Genomic DNA, 17,666 nt, shown 5'->3' on the forward strand with positions numbered 1-17,666 from the left:
GTACTGCTCTGTCAGTGTGAGCCCTGCAATATATATTTAATTTGTTCATTCATTCATTCATTCATTCATTCATTCATTCATTCATTCAGCTTATATCCCGCCTTCCCCACTCAGGCTCAGGGCGGCTTACATTCCACAAAAGTCACATAAAACCCAGTATTGATATAAACCAGAGACATAAAAAATATATAAATACATAATAAATAAAAACATAAAACAATATCAGAGTCCAGGGCAGACTGTCTGAAAGCAGGCTTGAGTTTGGGGGATTCTCCTTCTAAGAACAAGAGTGCCTGAAAGCATAGGCTTGTAAGACCACAATACATCTGTTTGTCTTGAAGGAGCCATGACACTGTCATTTTGCTGCAAAAAATTAACATATCTACTTCTAATTTTTTTTTCTCTGTTGAAAGTAAATGCTATTTAGAGTGCAAGCCACAAAGAACCCCTGACTCGTCTGGGCAGATCCTTTACCCATTTGCACTGCAGTTGTGACTGAACAAAAGGTGTTGGGGGCTGAGCCACCACAGTGCATGTAGGGAAATGAAACAGTTTTCATATGAAAGTGTGGCTATATTGGGAGTATGAGAAGCATATTTCAAAGTGTGGCTATATTGGGAGTATGAGAGGCATCTTTTAAAGATAACAAGTGTTCACTATAGGGTGTGAAATTAGCTGAGAAAATATGCTTTTTAGGTTCCGTGACATGTTCTAAACTCTTTGTATAATTGAAGTGCAGGGCTTAATTTTAAATCAGGGCATGTTCTTGGGACCTGCTTTTAATTCCAGGTCTAATTGCTAAATAATTTGAGGTAATCCTAAAGAAAAGTGTTCTGAAATATACAGAGAACAGCTTTTTTGTGAATAACATCAGTCATCTTTTACACATTTGGGATTAAAAGGCAGAGTTTCTGGGCCATAGGGTGTGGTTTCCAGGCAGGCTGGAAATTAACTATTGTCCATATGGTACCAACATTCTTCCCATTTGCAAGACTTAATTTAATGCAGAGCACAACTTTGGAAACTGCTGTCAGGGCCAGGCCTCAGTGTGTCATAGCAGCAGTGATGTAATGGGAAGAGCCAAACTGGGGACTTTGTTTCTGGAGAGTCCCAGCCTCTCTTGACTGTGACCTGGAAAAGAGGGGAGGGAGGAGAGAGGCTGGAAAGAAAAAGAGGAAAACAGGCAGCAATGGAGAGGATTGCAGCTCTGGGGGAATTGATGGAACATCTTGAGAACTAAAATGGAAGATTTTGCTATTAGCAGATGGAAGCTAAGGTTAGTTCTGGGTTTGTTGCACAAGGGAGGAAAGCCATAGAATTGAACTGCCTGAGAGATTGCTGAGCCTTTGGAATTCTGCTGCTGAATTAGTAACTACAGAAGATTTGTGTTATTACATTTTCCATTCAGTTTGTGCCTCTCCCTCAGTAGTTGCATTCATCTATTTCACCTGCCTTACAAACCGCCATTGTTATTCATGTGCTAGTAGCCCTCTGTGCATCGGTTAGCATGCTCTTACCTGCTCTCCCACTACCTGGTGTTGATTTCAACACAAGTAAAGTCACCCATAGAGGACTAGTGTTGTTGCTAGAACCCACTCTATTTAGTGTAAGAATTGCCAGAACTTTACCCTCAGCACTTGCCTACAGTCCTGCTTGCACTCACATGCATCTGCTTTATAATCTCAGTACAGTAAGAATAATAAAAGTGCTTCTGAGTATGTACAGAATAAATCGAATAAAGTAAAGTAAAGTCTTCCTCCTACAAACAGCACCTATTGGTCTGTGGCTGGGCTTGCTGTGGTTGGGCTTGCAGGACTGGATTTTTTTTAATTAAACCAGTTTTTGCCTTGGCATTGGCACCCCACATTTTAGTAGTTAAGGCCTGCCTGCCCTTTCCTCCATTTTCCCATTCAGGAAGAAAAAATATTTAAGCACTCAATTTATCCATCTGTTTTTCCAGATCTTCTTGAAAGAGACACTTCTTACGTGCACATCCAAATTAGAATGTCTTGCAGTAATCATGATGCAGGCTCCTCTTCTGTGCAAAGAGGATGTCACTCTCTCTTCCTCTAAAAAGTATTATGTATTTGCCTTTTTAAAATGCACAGCCTGTGGCCCACTCTGAATGAAATTAATTAGGCTTGAATGGGAAATGTATGAGGCTTGTTGTTGTGATGGTATCTGAAATCCACTCTGTGTATTTACTGCAACACAGATGTGTTCGTCTCGACTGTGAACTAGTCTGTATACCATTAGCTACCTTCTAGACATTATGTGGCCCCGTGGTGCAGATTGGTAAAGCTGCAGTACTGCAGTCCGAGCTCTCTGCTCACGACCTGAATTCGATCCTGGAGGAAGCTAGGTTTAGATAGCCGGCACAAGGTCGACAGCCTTCCATCTTTCTGAGGTCGGTAAAATGAGTACCCAGCTTGCTGGGAGGAAAGTGTGGATGACTGGGGAGGGCAATGGCAAACCACCCTGTAAAAAGTCTGCCATGAAAACATTGTGATGCGATGTCACCCCAGAGTTGGAAATGACTGGTACTTGCACAGGGGACTACCTTTACCTTTTAGCCATTTCCTTGTGGTGACTTCCCACTCATGTCCATCCTACAGTTGTTACTGTGAGAGATTACTGTATGACTTTTTCCTCTCCATGGAGAGTTTCTTCACCATCATTGGGTTCCTGGCTAGGTCTCTTACCAAGGTGTAATGGTTGGAATATTGGGATCTGGCTCTAGTTTTGAATTCTGACTCTACCATGGAAGTCGATTAGAGGTTTTTGCTAAAATGGCATATAAATTGTGTCCCTGTGGCCTGGCATTTCTTTTTAAAAGTTTCTAGGCCTTAAGTTTTCATATATGATCGGAGTGGAGGGAAACTGAAGAGGGAGTTCATTGATGTGACTACAATATTTATTTCCTACTTCCGTCCTTCTGGCCTGCTGCTTCCTCTGCCTGGAATAGCTGCCCCTGTGGTGTTATAAATAGTTTCAGTATGAAAATACGATTTCCAGTTTTGTCGGTTGTTTTGTTTTTGCATCAGTAGTGACATTATAACTGCACTTGCCTTCAGCTTATTTTAAAGTTTCAGACTTTTTTGGACCCAGCTATGGGTCATCTTCCATGACACGTTTCTCTAAAAAGCACATGTGATTTCGGTCTAAGGGTGGATGTTTGTATCTCATTCCTCAATTCTTTCACACATTCCTACCAACAGAGGCTGAAAAACACTTTAATTAGCACATGTGAGTTCAGCCTGAGGCAGCAGATCTTGTTTGGAGTTAGGTATGCCTGCCCCCAGTGATTTTCCTGGATTTATGTGTGCCTAACTTTGTATAGGACTGGACTGGAGGGTTTTTTCTTTTCCTTCTTTGCTAGAATTGAGCAATAATGACTTTTAAAGTGCCTCTCTTTTAAAGCATTTACCATCCCACATAAACTGCATTCACAGAATAAGAGAAACGCAAAGGTAGTTTTAGTGATGTGGGTGAAAACACCCACTGCTTTCTTGAACAGTTTCCTATTTGTGCCCCTCTATTGCTATTAAACACCCCAGTGCCTACACATAATTTTAAATCCTTTGCCTAAGGGTCATTTTAAGAACCAGTGTGGCATAATGGTCAGAACAATTTCCTACACTTTTGATAATGGAAAGCTTAGGGGGTTTTTTTCTGAATTGATATTGCAGGCACCTTTCATTGTAAAATACAGGTATTTTGGCTCTGTTCATACAGAACACAGACCCATGGTTTATTTTAACACTGGTTGGTTTGTGAAGTTGGGATTGGATTCACAGTCACTCAAATCCTGAATTGCCTTGGCAGATGCTGGTTTAATCACTTTTGCTCTGGCCAGGAGATTTTGTAGACAGAGAGCATGTGAGAACAGTACCCAGGGACAGGCCAAGATAAAGCCAGGATATCCACATTCATATATTACATGAAACCATAGTTAAGGATAACTGTGATTTAACAAACAACTATCAAGCCATGGTTTGAAACCCTAGTTTGTCATACCCTAACTAACCATAGCTGGTGGGGTGACCTGCATTCAAACAGTCATGCTAATCATAGTTGTGTTAAACCATGGCTTCATCCTGTCTGATCTGAGCCATTCTCTTGGTCAACTCTCTGAATAGTGGTCAGCATTGTCCTTGTGGCTGTGGACTGGTAGAGTTCATATTGTCTCCCGTAATCCTGCCTGTCCTTTTGCCCAATCAGAAAACGTTCAGGATGGATCTGTGTTTTTTTCAGAAGTTGCAGAGCTTTCTTGGATTCCTCACATTTATCAACCATAGGTGTAGTCCTGGTGCATCCTTACTTCTTCTCTTGCAATGCAATGCTAAGAGGAGTGACACCCTTCTTTGAAGTCAGTGGGGTCATCTTTTGCTTAAGATTGCTCTGTTAGAGTGACTGAGAGGGAGTGACAGAAAGAGCGTAAAGATCAGTACCTAACAGTACTTCCCCTATCACCCTTCAAGCTTTTCAGAAAGTGGGAAGGATCATTATAAGGCATGGCTTATTATTGACTGCCCTCATTCAAATGAAAGTCTAAACACCCAGGGTTTCCTTAGTCACTGTGTTCTATTCCCCCTTCAAGCATTCCTTCTTTGTATTTCCCAATCTTTTTCTCCCCCACCCCCAGCTTTCTTTCATTCCCTTCTGCTCCCCTTCTGCAGTTATTTTGCAGAGTGAAGGAGGGCAGTATTGTTTTGCTCTGCCTCTTACAGCAGCCATTTAGACGTGGAACTCACCACCAGTGTACCCTCTAAGCTGAGTTAGTGTGGGCTAGCTCATAGTTTTTTAGCTTCCAGCTCACACATTTTTGTCTTAGCTCAAGAAAAATGGCTCCAGAGCAAACTAAGTTATGCAGTACCTCACAACTTTAATGCCAGTAGCTCACAAAGTAGAATTTTTGCTCACAAGACTCCACAGCTTAGAGGGAACATTGCTTACCACCATCTTTCAGAATTTCAGAGGTACCTGGAAGCTCAGAAAGGTTGGGAACCCCTGGTCTAAATAATAACATAGTGATTGTGCCCCTTCTGCAGTGTGCAAGGGGTTATTGGGGAGGAGAAAACAAGCCAAGCCAAGGCTGACTAGGCAAAGGATGAGTTGCATGCATCCTTTGCTGTGATGGGCAGGGCGGGATCAAGCCAGGTGCCTCCTTCTCAAGGCTTCCAGCTTGCAGCATCAGGGACTTGTGCCTGCCCCTCCCTTTGGGCCAGGGTGGCTACTGCAAAGGGGGTGGCACCCAGGGCGGAGTGGTCCCATTGACGGGGACAGACTGTGAGCCCACTGGGAATTTTCCCAGTGGCCTTAATGGCTAGTCTGCTGCTAAGTGCATTCATGTGTTGCAGTCTGCTATTGGAAGCTGCTGGCCTGCTGTGTTGAATTTTGGTGAAGAAGAAATTGTGGTCGAATACTAGGTTTGCAATGACTAAGACTGGATAGGTTAACTGGGAGGAATATACTTAATTATGATACTGAACTTTATGGGTCTCCCTTCAGACCTGCCAGGAAGGAAGCCAAATACATCTTAATTTTTTTCCTGCTTAGGTGGACTTCAGAGAGGAATGGAAACCCTCAATCTGACAACCATCGGAACAACAGTTTTTAAAATTTTCTTTTTAATTTTTAGTATTGTATAAAATTCTGCTCTATCTCTTGTAAATTGTTAAGTAGAATGCCAACTGGTGGTTCCTCCCATGTAGCTCACAAGGCTGCTCTCTACTTTTTGATCATCAGAATCCCCTAAATGAGCAATGGGTCATCAATGGTTTGCATTGTCCAGAGATGACGAAGAGTCCTGTGGCATCATAAAAACTTGAGGGTTTTTGTTTGCTTGTGGCATGCAGTATTAGCTAGGAGGCTATTTCAGCAGATGTGTAATGTGGCAAATGATGATGTTGACCTCTAAAATTTGTGTGTAGTTAGCTCATTAGGGTTAACATATGTTTATGTGCAGGATTGACAAAAGGTATTTTGGTTTCCCAGATAGTGTCCAGAGCCCTGATGGTATTAACAAATGGTTTAATACTAGGAGTAGCTGCACTGTCTACTGCCAGCAGTCACTAGATGGTGCTAGTCTAGTTTGGTTGGCAGGTTACTAGGAAGGGGTCCTTGGAGACCACTTGCTGTCTTCTCCTTTCTCTCAGACTTCTGTATCATATATTTTACCCTTCTCTGAGGTTCCTGTTTCCTCAGTACAGCTATTTATATACCCTGAGTACAGAATGGAGGAGGAATGAATAGACAAATGGATAGACAAAGACTGTAGCTAGCTGTGTTGGTCTACAGAAAAATTTCAGAAAGAGGTAGTGTAACCATTTTATTAGAAGCAACCAAAATATCACAGAACAGCAGGCGGGCTTCCAAGTTCTTCCAGAAGCCCTTCATCAGGCTTGATGTTTAGTGATTAGAGTGAACTTTTATCTTTTCTCCCTCATTATTCTCTCTCACATCTTGCACGTACCCAATGAGTGTGGATTCAGGAAATCCTGTGCAGATTTACTCCATTCTGGGTCCACTGACCTCCATGAAATTAAACTGGAGTAACTGTGCATAGGGTTGCACTGGAAAGAAAGTGCTTCATACAGATTTGTTAGCTTAGATGGCTTTTGAAAGGAGCTTAGAATTCATAGAGGATAAGTCCATTATTGGCTATTAGCCATGATGGATAAATGGAACATGGTGAGAAGCAGTGTTCCCTGAAGGAAGAAGAAGAGGAAGACAATGACTTCACTCAGAGTGGCTTACAATCTCCTTCCCTTCCTCTCCTCACAACAGACATCCTGTGAGGGTGGTGGGGCTGAGGGAGTTCTGAGAGACCTGTGACTGGCCCAAGGTCATCCAGCAAACTTCATACTGGAGGACAGGGGAATCAAACCAAGTTCTCCAGATTAGAGTCCACTACACCAATACCTAGGTTAGGCTAAGAGAAAGAGGCTGGGATTATTTGTTAAACTTAATGAATGAGTGGGGGACTGGTAGTAAGTTCCAGTGCTATTTGAAAAACATTCCTGGGTCATCCTGGAATATTCTGTCCCATAACAGGTAAACCTTCAAGTGAAGAAAGCATGGAAAATAGAAGAAGACTGCAGATTTATACCCCACCCTTCTCTCTGAATCAGAGACTCAGAGCGGCTTACAATGTCCTATATCTTCTCCCCCCACAACAGACACCCTGTGAGGTGGGTGGGACTGAGAGTGCTCTCACTGCAGCTGCCCTTTCAAGGACAACCTCTGCCAGAGCTATGCTGACCCAAGGCCATTCCAGCAGGTGCAAGCGGAGGAGTGGGGAATCAAACCCGGTTCTCCCAGATAAGAGTCCACACACTTAACCACTACACCAAACTGGCTCTCAAAGTAGGTGAACACACACACTTGGAGGGAAAGGGTGTGTGAATCCTTTGGTGTTAGTGAAATGGTTGAGCAGCATCCATGTAGAGGTTGTGGTTAACATTTGGAAGAACTCTTTTACACATGCTGCACCCTTTTATTCCCCCCCTCCCCAAAAACCCACTTGGGTTTCTAGAAATATTGCCTCTTTCCATATCTGGCCCCATTGTGTGGATTTTTTGTTCCATGCTCTGGGGCCAAGTGCAGAACTAGACACTTGATTTTTCTTTGAATGTTTCTGGTGATTGGTTGAGTGTGTGATGCTGACCTCATTGGCATCAATGAAAAAGCAATGTTTCAGCAGTGCCTCTGTTCCTGGGTCCACTGTATCAGGCAGCAGTCCAGCCATAGCACTTCTGGCACCGTAGGCCATGTTTCCTTCGACACTGAGGGGAAATCACCTCCTATCCTGTTTGTCCCCACCTCATGTGAGGGTACAGAAGTGCCCACCCTCTTTGCTCCCCTTCGCTCGGATCAGTTAGGAAGGCATCACTTGCCTTCCAGCAAGTCAGCATGGGATGGAAGAAGAAAGCTAGGCCTGCCCCTTAGCTTGTCAAGGGGGGGAGGAAAAAAGCAGGCTGCTGATGGCTGCACACTAGGACTGGAGGTGCCTCCTGGTCTGCTGCTTGCAGGCAAGGGGAGGGCGGACAACAGATTTGGTTGGTACCTCTTGATCTCTGGAGCCAGTTTGGTGTAGTGGTTAGGTGTGTGGACTCTTATCTGTGAGAACTGGGTTTGATTCCCCACTCTTCCACTTGCAGCTGCTGGAATGGCCTTGGGTCAGCCATAGTTCTGACAGAGGTTGTCCTTGAAAGGGCAGCTGCTGTGAGAGTCCTCTCAGCCCCACCCACCTCACAGGGTTTCTGTTGTGGGGAAGGAAGATAAAGGAGATTGTGAGCTGCTCTGAGACTCTGAGATTTGGAGTGGAGGGCGGGATATAAATTCAATATCATCTTCTGTCTTCTCCTTAGGCAGTTGCCAAGAGCCACCCAGTTAATGGGCTGGACCTGTCTCAAAATAAAATATACTATGGTAATAGGTTTCATGCTGAATTAGTTAAGAATTAGAATGTTTAGTACTTATAATACCAACTTTAGATATGCTCAGTGTTATTTATCAGTCAGTGATGGAATAATGTTACAAACTAATCCAGCAGTGCAACTCCACAAGAGAGACGGGATAATATTTCATCAACTAGTATTTTGCAGCTGTTTGGAAAAAACCAAGTAGGCAAAATGTCCTTATTCTTGAAAGAATGCATACAATTACACTTTAGAGAGGAAAAGAAACTCTTAACCACAATCCCCTGAAGATGAAATCCTGTTTGAATTTATTTTTCCATCTATTCCATCATTTTTTGTTAAAATTTATATATTGAAGAACTTGTAATAACTGGCTACAGCTTGGGTCAGACATAACGGCAGACCATAATGGTTTGCCACTATGTGAATAAGTCTGGGGGATCCTTGAATTTGCACAACGCCTCCTTCCCTATTTAACATACAACCAGATAAGTAGGTATTCCCCCACTTGTGGCAAACCATGATTTTCCCTTGTGTGCAAACTGGTAAATTATGTTTTGTGCCTTCCTGCAAGACAGAATTCCAAACCATGGTTTATTCTATTTGGAATCCTGATTTCCAGGCAACTTACAAACCATCATTTGCCACAGAAAGTGGACATCTCTAATTAGCTGTCCATGTGTGAATGGAATTGCATGTTCACACACAGCTGTATCTGAGTCAAGCCAATAAGTCACTGATCAGTATTTGTGTTTATTACATTATGTGTTCAATGGAGAAGAAATCTTCATTGTCCTGTAGACAGAAAGGTTGCTGTCTGAATATTGGAGAAACATACTATTGCCAAAACAGGCTTACCTCAGGGGAAATGAGTAAAAACCGCATATTTGTCCCATTGGAAGGAGAAAGGAAGTCTTGAAAATTTCCTTCAAGGACATTGGAAGGCAATGTTTCTCTCTGTTTTTTGACTCAGACGAGCAGCTCCATGGTGTGCAACTGTCCCTCTGGGATGAAAACCAAGGCCTCATACTGGGGAGGGCAGCCGTGTGGGGTATCTCCTTTCCTTGTATTGTGACCCTCTCCCTTGACGTGATCTGAAAGGCCAGTCATGCAAAGAAGGGGTGTGCGGATGAAAGAGCTCTTCTGGCCTCTCGTTCACTCATGTCTCCGTAAATAACTTCTCTGACGTTAAGTCCAAAAGCACATGAGGAGGGTGTAGAGGGAGGGATAGAATGGGCGGAGATCCTATAAATATCCCTGGGCTATTTTAGAAGTCTAGGTTTTGAATTAACATGGCTGGTAAATACAGGACTTGTTTTTGACCTGCCCAGAAATATCCAAGTGGCTGCACTGATATCCAGCAGTGACCTATCGCATAAGCATGTGGGATGTAGGGATCTGAAATCCAGCCTTCAGTAGGTTTCCAAGTGTTCCTTGTTACCTAGGTTGAGTTGACTACAAAGGGGAATACCTGGAGATGGCAGAAAAACTGGACTTGGATTTTACCATTGCCATGTAAGATCATAGATAAGTCTATCTGCCTTATGTCCCCATCTGCAGAACGGAAACAACTTTGCAGGCAATCAATATGCGTTTTCCAGAAAATTTTGAATCAGAAAATTTCCCAGTTTAAATAATAGTAGCAAAAAAAGACACACACACCATATTGAAGCACTGCTTCATGTTTCATGCCCACATTTAGCCCATCTAGCATGATTGATTTGTAGCACAGCAGCGCTGACAACTATAGATAAACAGACTACAGATAAAGGACATGGTATAAGGACGCAATTGGCCCATTACGGGGACAGGAAAGAGAAATTGTAACAGCTGATGAAGAAAGGGCAGAGTGGCTCCATTCCTACTTTCCCTCAGTCTTCTCTTGTGAAGGAAACGGTGCCCAACTGTCAGAAACAGAACACATGATGAGGGAAGGAAATTGCAGCCTAGGATCGGCATAGCGCTAGTACATAAACACCTAATTTATTTTAATGAAACAAAGTCCTTAGGGCCAGATGAATTGCATCCAAGAGTACCAAAAGAACTTGCAGATGTAATTTCTGAGCCTCTGTCCATTATTTTTGAGAATTCTTAGAGAACAGCTGAGGTGCTGGAAGATTGAAGGTGAGCAAATGTCCCCTTCTTCAAGAAGGGGAAGAAGGATCCAGGTAATGGCTGACCCATCATTGAAATCTTTACCTGGAAAAGTTTTACAACAAATCATCATGAGTCGTTCAGAAAGGATGGGTTTCTCAAGAACTAGTCATGTCAGACTAACCTTATCTCTTTTTTTGGATAAAGTTACAAAGTGCATCCCACTGCATGCCCCCAGCTCCCTTTTTGGCAGTCCTTCAACACACAGAAACTCATATAAAGCTTTATTGAGCGTGGATAGTCAATGATTCATGTGCAAGAGGTTTTGTTTCTGCAGGAAAGGAGCACCTTGATACTACACTTGATCTTAGCCAAAAGGCTGAGAAGCGATAGGAAAGGACCACAGTGACAAGGCAGTGCAGTTAGCCCATGTGTCTAATACTGTCCCACACTGGCTAACTGCATCTTAATGTAGGGAATTTGCGCAGCCCCCTTGGAACAACAACACAGTGTTTGTGTGGTGGTTGTAGTACTGCTGTTACACAGATAACCCTGCACTGAACACAGCAATGGTAATAATGACATAATTAATAAGCACCAGCAACCTATTAGTGAAGTGTGAGGCAATGGGCATTGCTGCTTCAGAGCAAAGGATAATCTTTGGCATCTGGGGGGGAAATTACGTTTCCTATCATGCACCACACTTTTTAATCCATTTAGTTTTAGTTTGGCTTTTAAAACTCAAATGAGTTAGAGGGTGTAATGTACTGAAGTCGGAGACGTTCAGATGGCAACATGCTTTATTAGCAAGTACGTCACAAAGACAACATGGCGGGTCCGGGTCCCCTGTTATATACATTTCCCGGAACAACCTTCTTCCTGGTCAGGTCCAATCCTGGTAAGTTAAACTGATCGCCATAAGTGGGCTGCGTTCGTCCCTTCCAGGCACCGCCCACAGGTGCGCTGTGCTGTACTTTACTGGACGAACGCCAGACACAACACTCCTCCCCACCTACTTCAAGATACATAGTATTTCAAATGAGCGGGCAGCTGCTGCTTTCTGTGTGACTGCTGAGGTTCAGTCTGGGGAGTTGGGGCTGCTGCCTGGGGTTCTGTAACCGCTGGTTCCTCACTTTGGGGTGTGGTTGGCAGAGCGTTGTCTCAAGCCTGTGGAGGTATTATCCCTGCCCTATAAAGCTCCTCCACCAGCGAACCCGGCAGGGTTGCTTCTTGTGGCTGCCCCGTGCTCTCTCCTTTCCCCACTCCCTCTGGCCCTGCCGGTTCCTCCGGCAGGGTGCGGCGGCAAAGTTGGTCTATGTGTCTGCAGAGGAGCTGCCCCCCTTCCGATGAGACCTTGTAAGAGCGGGACCCGGTGAGCCGCAGCACCTGAGCTGGTATCCACTGTGGCCTGCTCGCAAAGTTCTTAGCATAGACCGGATCCCCTGGAAAGAACCCCTTAGTGGCCTCCCTGGTCTCGGGGGAACTGTGGAGGTCCGGGGCCCAGTCGGGGTGTAGCTTATCGAGCAGGGTGGTTAACCTGCCCATGAGTAACAAGGCAGGGCTTACACCCGTAGTCGGGTAAGGGTTGATCCTGTTCCCAAATAGGAAGGTGGACAGTCGGTGGTCCCAATTCCTTTGGACTATGCAACCCAGGGCCTCCTTGGTTGTGCGAACCATGCGCTCTGCTTGGCCGTTAGTGGCAGGGTAAAAGGGAGCAGAGCAAATGTGGCAGGTGTGGTACCTATTCAGGAATTCCTGGAACTCTCAGGAGGAAAAGCAATGTCGTTGTCCATCACTACAGTGTCAGGGATTCCATGGGTGCAAAAAACCCTCCGTAAGGCTCTGACTGTGTCAGCAGTGGAGGTGAAAGCAGCTGGGATGACCTCCAGCCACTTCGTGTAAGCATCCATCAAGATAAAGAATATTTGCCCCTGGTATGGCCCCGCAAAGTCTAAGTGTAGCTGGGACCACGGCACTCAATTGGCTTCCCAGCAGTGAACGGGGGTGCCAGGCGGATATGGCCGGGATTCTTGGCAGGGCGGGCACCTCCTAACCCACCCCTCTATCTCTTCATCCATCCCCAGCCACCATACATAGCTCTGTGCCAGAGCTTTCATACGTACTATCCCTGGGTGCGTCTCGTGCAAGGCTTCTAGAACTTGGTTCCAGAGTGGGGGAGGGACCACCACTCTGCTGCCCCAAAGAATACACCCTTTGTGTAAGGAGAGTTCCTCCCAGCAGGAAACAAATGGTCTGAATTCAGCGTCCAATTTGCCTGTGGGCCAACCCCTCCCCACCCAGTCCAAAATGCGTGCAAGTATGCAGTCTCTACCCATGGACCTGGCTACCTCCACTGTGTGGAGGGGCTGCTCCAGTAGAGACTCCAGAAGCATCATGTGGTGGGCCAGGGCCGGATCGGGGTCCATCTGCGGCAGCAGAAGGTGGCTGAGGGTGTCTGCGTGGCCCATTGCCTTCCTACGGTGGTAGACGAGCTTGTAAGTATATGAGTTGAGGAACTCGTTCCACCGCAGGACCTGCTGCGACAGGATCTGCGGCGTCTGGCGGTCTGGGGCAAGTAGGCCGATCAGTGGCTTGTGGTTTGTGGCAATCGTGAAGTGCCTACCATACAGGTGGTCATTGAATTTGTATATGCCCGCCATGATTGCCAATGCCTCCTTATCTATTTGGGCGTAGTTGCGCTCAGCCTGGTTCAGATTCTGAGAGTAATAAGCCACGGGGACCTCTCTCCCTTCCGGGAGTTGGTGACCCAGGATGGTGCCCACTCCGTAAGGGAAAGCATCACAGGCTAAAATCACGGGGAGGGACTTGTCAAAATGGTGGAGTACCTCATTTGAAACCAAGATATCCTTGACCACCTGGAAGGCCGCGGCCTGCTTTCTTCCCCAGACCCATGGGGCGCCTTTATCTAGGAATCTGTGTAGGGGTTCAGCCAGGGCTGCTTTGTGGGGCAAGAATGAGAGGTAAGAGTTCAGGAGCCCCAAAAAACTTTGCAGCTCCGCTTGCAAGTGGGCTGGGGCCTGGACTGTCGCCCTGGTCTTGTCGGTCGTTGGGTGAATTCCCGCAGTGTCCACCGCAAACCCCTGGAACTCCACCCTTGGCACCCCAAGCAAGCACTTCTCCCACTTCACCTTGAAATCCGCATTCTGGAAATGGTGGAGCACCTCTAGAAGGTGGTGGCAGAACTCGTAAGCGTCAGATGCCGCTATCAGAATGTCATCGAAAAAGGTTTGTACTCCGGGAATCCCTTTAAGGAGAGAGTCCATTAAGCTTTGGAAAATTTCCGGAACCATGTTTACCCCAAATTGTAGCCTCCACACCTTGAAAGCACCCTGGTACGTAACTGTGGTCTGAGCCTCAGCCGTTCGCTCATCCACCGGAAGTTGTTGGTATGCTTGGGCCAAATCCAACTTCCCAAAAATCTTAAGAGCTGGCCAGGGAGGTGAGGACATGGCTGACCACCGAGACGGGGTATGGGTGGTCCTGTAGTGCGTTATTTTGTGCGTTTGTAGTCTGCACAGATGTGCACATCCCCATTCGGCTTGACTGGGGTGACTATGGGGGTTTCCCAAGTGGCGTTGGAGACGGACTCTAACACCCCCTAGGCCACGAGGCGGTCTAGTTCGGCTTCGATTTTCAGCTTAAGTGCAAATGGAACCCACCGAGCCTTCAGCCTTAAGGGCCTAACTGTGGGGTCCAGCTGCAGCGTGATAGGTGGCCCCTTGTAGGTTCCCAGAGCTCCATGGAATACTTCCGGGAACTCCTGGCACACTTGGTCAAAATTGTGGGCCTGTATGTGGTCCGCCCCAACAATTTTGATGCCCAAGGGCTTAAACCAATCCAAACCCAAAAGGGTGGTGACCCGGCGCTTCACCACAAGTATGTCCAGGGTCCTTTTAAAATGTTTGAACTCCACCCTAACTCTGGCCCACCCCATGATCTGCACTGGATTCTTTTGAAAGTCCTGCAATATGAACTCTGCGGGCCTCAGGGACCCCCCTTGATCAAGACCTGCCCTTTGACCTTGTCGAGGGTGTCCAGGAGCAAGTTCATTACCTGGATGCTGTTTGAGGCCGTCGTGTGTGCGCCTGTCCAGTCATGGTGTGCGAACTGGGGCCTCCTGTTGGTTCTGGCCCTGAAAGCTTGGGTGATGTGGCCCACTTTCCCACAGCTTCTGCAGCCCACGTTGTGGTAGGGGCAGTCTTGGCGCTCGTGTGGGTTCCCACAGCTGGCGCACTTGGTGCTTGCCTGTGGTCAGTTTGGTGTTTTCAGCCCGCTGCGTGGCTGGCGGCGAAGCTGGTGTGCCCCTTCCTCATCAGAGCCGTCCGAGATGGAGGCAGTAGTGGCCTGGTTCGCAGAAGGGCTGTTCGAAGGCGGTTGTCTGTCGAAGCGCTTTCATGAAGTTGATGTCTTTGTCTTCGTATGCAAGCAACTTTCGGCGCATTTTCTCCTCCCGGACGCTAACCGCAAAGTGGTCCAGCAGGATCTCTTCCGGGTCCCCATGAAATTGCATCTCAGGGCTAATCCACGGAGCTTCGCAAGATACTCGGCGGCAGACTCAGCTTTCCCTGCTGTCTTGTGTAGAACGCGTGCCTGCGTGTGAGATGGGATGGCTGGGGCGCCATGTGGTTCGTCATTGCCTTGACCAGCTGGTCGTAGGTGGCCCTTGCGAGGGTGGTCGGCGCAATGAGTCATTTCATCAGCTGGATGGTCTCCACCCCACACCAACTCAGGAGAAGCGCCTTCTTCTCTGCTGCTGCCTCCATTTTGTGCAGGTCTATGTAGTAGTTGATCTGGTCCACCCATGATTCCCATAAGTCGGGCCGGGTGACGTCGAATGCCGGTAGAGCTCAGAGCGCAGGGCTTGCAGGCGACTGGAGGCAGCTCTCTGCTCACCGGTATCCTACCTTTGTCGCCAGTGTAATGTACTGAAGTCGGAGACGTTCAGATGGCAACATGCTTTATTTGCGAGTACATCACAAAGACAACATGGTGGGGCCAGGTCCCCTGTTATATACATTTCCCGGAACAACCTTCTTCCTGGTCAGGTCCAATCCTGGCCAGTTAAACTCTCCGCCACTGATTGCCATAGGCAGGCTGCATTTGTCCCTTGCAGGCACCGCTCACTTTCCTGGATGAACGCCAGACACAACATAGGGCTATAATTGCCAGCCAACAGATTGCTATAGGACCACAGCCATAAATAATTATTCACACTGTATTTACCTTTGTATCTCCCACAATGCATTGAAAATATTTTAAAAAGTAGAGAGGTTTAAGTAGCTGTGGTCACTGGCACTAGCAAGGCAGCACACTTGCACCGTTAAGAACCTTGACTTCATAGTTCTGAGAATGGGGTATTGTGAGGAGCCAGCGTGGTGTTGTGGCTGACCAGCATTGGGGAGACCTGCGTTCATAGAATCATAGAGTTAGAAGGGACTTCCAACCCCCTGCACAATGCAGGAAACTCACAAATTTAACCTCCCCCTAAATTCACAGGAAACTCACAAATACCTCCCCCTAAATTCAGATCCTTATACAGCAATAAAATCTTGTTTGGTGACCTTGATCCAGTTAGTCTCTCTCAGCCTAACCTATCTTGCTGGCCTTATTGGGGTGGACAAAATGAGGAAGCGAGAGCTTTGTATGCTGCGAAGAGCTCCTTTCAGGGAAGGCCTGATAAAAGTGTATTATGGGCCACAAAGGGCTGTAGGTGATTGGGGGTGTCAAAGGGCCTGATAGGCATAGGATTTAAGCTAACCCAGTACTGTCTGCAAACCTCCAACCCTGTTTTATACTTAAGACTTTTGCAGTCTCAGAGAGAGGGCAGCCAGGTCAGAAGCCACGTGAAGCTTGGATGAGAGCTGTGTTTTTACAACAGACCCTGGCAGATCAGCAGTGTAAACCTATTGCCTTCAACTCCAGGCCTCAAATCTCTGGTGTATAATCATCTCTAGCTTGCTGTAACAGGGGTCAGGGCAGGCAGTTTATTTCTTTTTCCTAGGTTTCCCTTCCCAATGTGATCAAGTTGGGATACTGAAATGACTGCGGGCTCCCAGTTTTCCGTCCCCTTCTCTCACAGAATTTCAATCTGGTAGTATGCTTCCCCCCCCCCCCCAACAATTTAAATACCAAAGAAAGGAGTTTCTCCCTAGACCGGTTATTCTATCTGTGCAATATATGGCTGGGTGTTTCACTCCCAGTGGGCATAGTTATGGTCATGAACATTAAAAGAGGATTAGATGCACAGAGGTTTGGTCCATCAATGGCTACTAGCCATGTGGGGAACCTCCGTACACGAAGTCAAACATCTAATTACCAGTGCTAGGAAGCAGCATCAGGGGAAGGCATTGGCCTGTGTGTGTGTTGTTGGCTGCTGTGTAAAACAGGATGCTGGACAATTGGTCCTATGCAGCAGGGTTCTTTGGGTTGGATCCCGCTAGCTTTGGAGAGCCAGTTTGGTGTAGTGGTTAAGGGTGCGGACTCTTATCTGGGAGAACCGGGTTTGATTCCCCACTCCTCCACTTGCGCCTGCTAGCATGGCCTTGGGTCACCCATAGTTATCACAGAGGTTGTCCTTGAAAGGGCAGCTGCTGTGAGGGCCCTCTCCAGCCCCACCCACCTCACAGGGTGTTTGTTGTGGGGGAGGAAGGTAAAGGAGATTGTGAGCCGCTCTGAGACTCTTTGGAGTGGAGGGCGGGATATAAATCCAACATCTTCATCTACCTCACAGGGTGTTTGTTGTGGGGGAGGAAGGTAAAGGAGATTGTGAGCCGCTCTGAGACTCTTCGGAGTGGAGGGCGGGATATAAATCCAATATCTTCTTCATCATCTTCTTCTTTATGGCTCAATCTAATACCATTCTCCTTATTACAATTCCTTTTCTGCATGGCTTTTTCTCAGTGCAGGTCCCATTATCTCAAGCATAGCCTTTAGCATGATCAAAGGGGATCTCCTCCTGTTTTTTTCATAAGTACCAAAGTTTGTTGGCGCCAATCCTCTTTATGTCCATTTCCCGGATGATGCCATACAATTAGTTGTCTGGTTCTATATTGTCTTGTTCCTCTTCTGTGACCTGTAAGATGCCAACAGTGTTGACTTTGGAGCAGAAAGTTCTGGAGGCTCCTTCTT

At 46.5% G+C, this 17,666-nt stretch overlaps 1 protein-coding gene and 1 pseudogene across 2 annotated transcripts in view; one reads left to right on the top strand and one right to left on the bottom strand.

Annotated features, from left to right (window-relative positions):
• The window catches only part of HDAC5 (histone deacetylase 5), a 165,412-nt gene that overhangs the window by 8,069 nt on the left and 139,677 nt on the right, over window positions 1–17,666 (top strand). The window lies entirely within an intron of this gene.
• On the bottom strand, window positions 10,835–10,908 carry LOC132584902 (U2 spliceosomal RNA; annotated as a pseudogene).

This window comes from Heteronotia binoei, chromosome 15 (assembly GCF_032191835.1).
Source record: "Heteronotia binoei isolate CCM8104 ecotype False Entrance Well chromosome 15, APGP_CSIRO_Hbin_v1, whole genome shotgun sequence".
Classification (NCBI taxonomy): domain Eukaryota; kingdom Metazoa; phylum Chordata; class Lepidosauria; order Squamata; family Gekkonidae; genus Heteronotia; species Heteronotia binoei.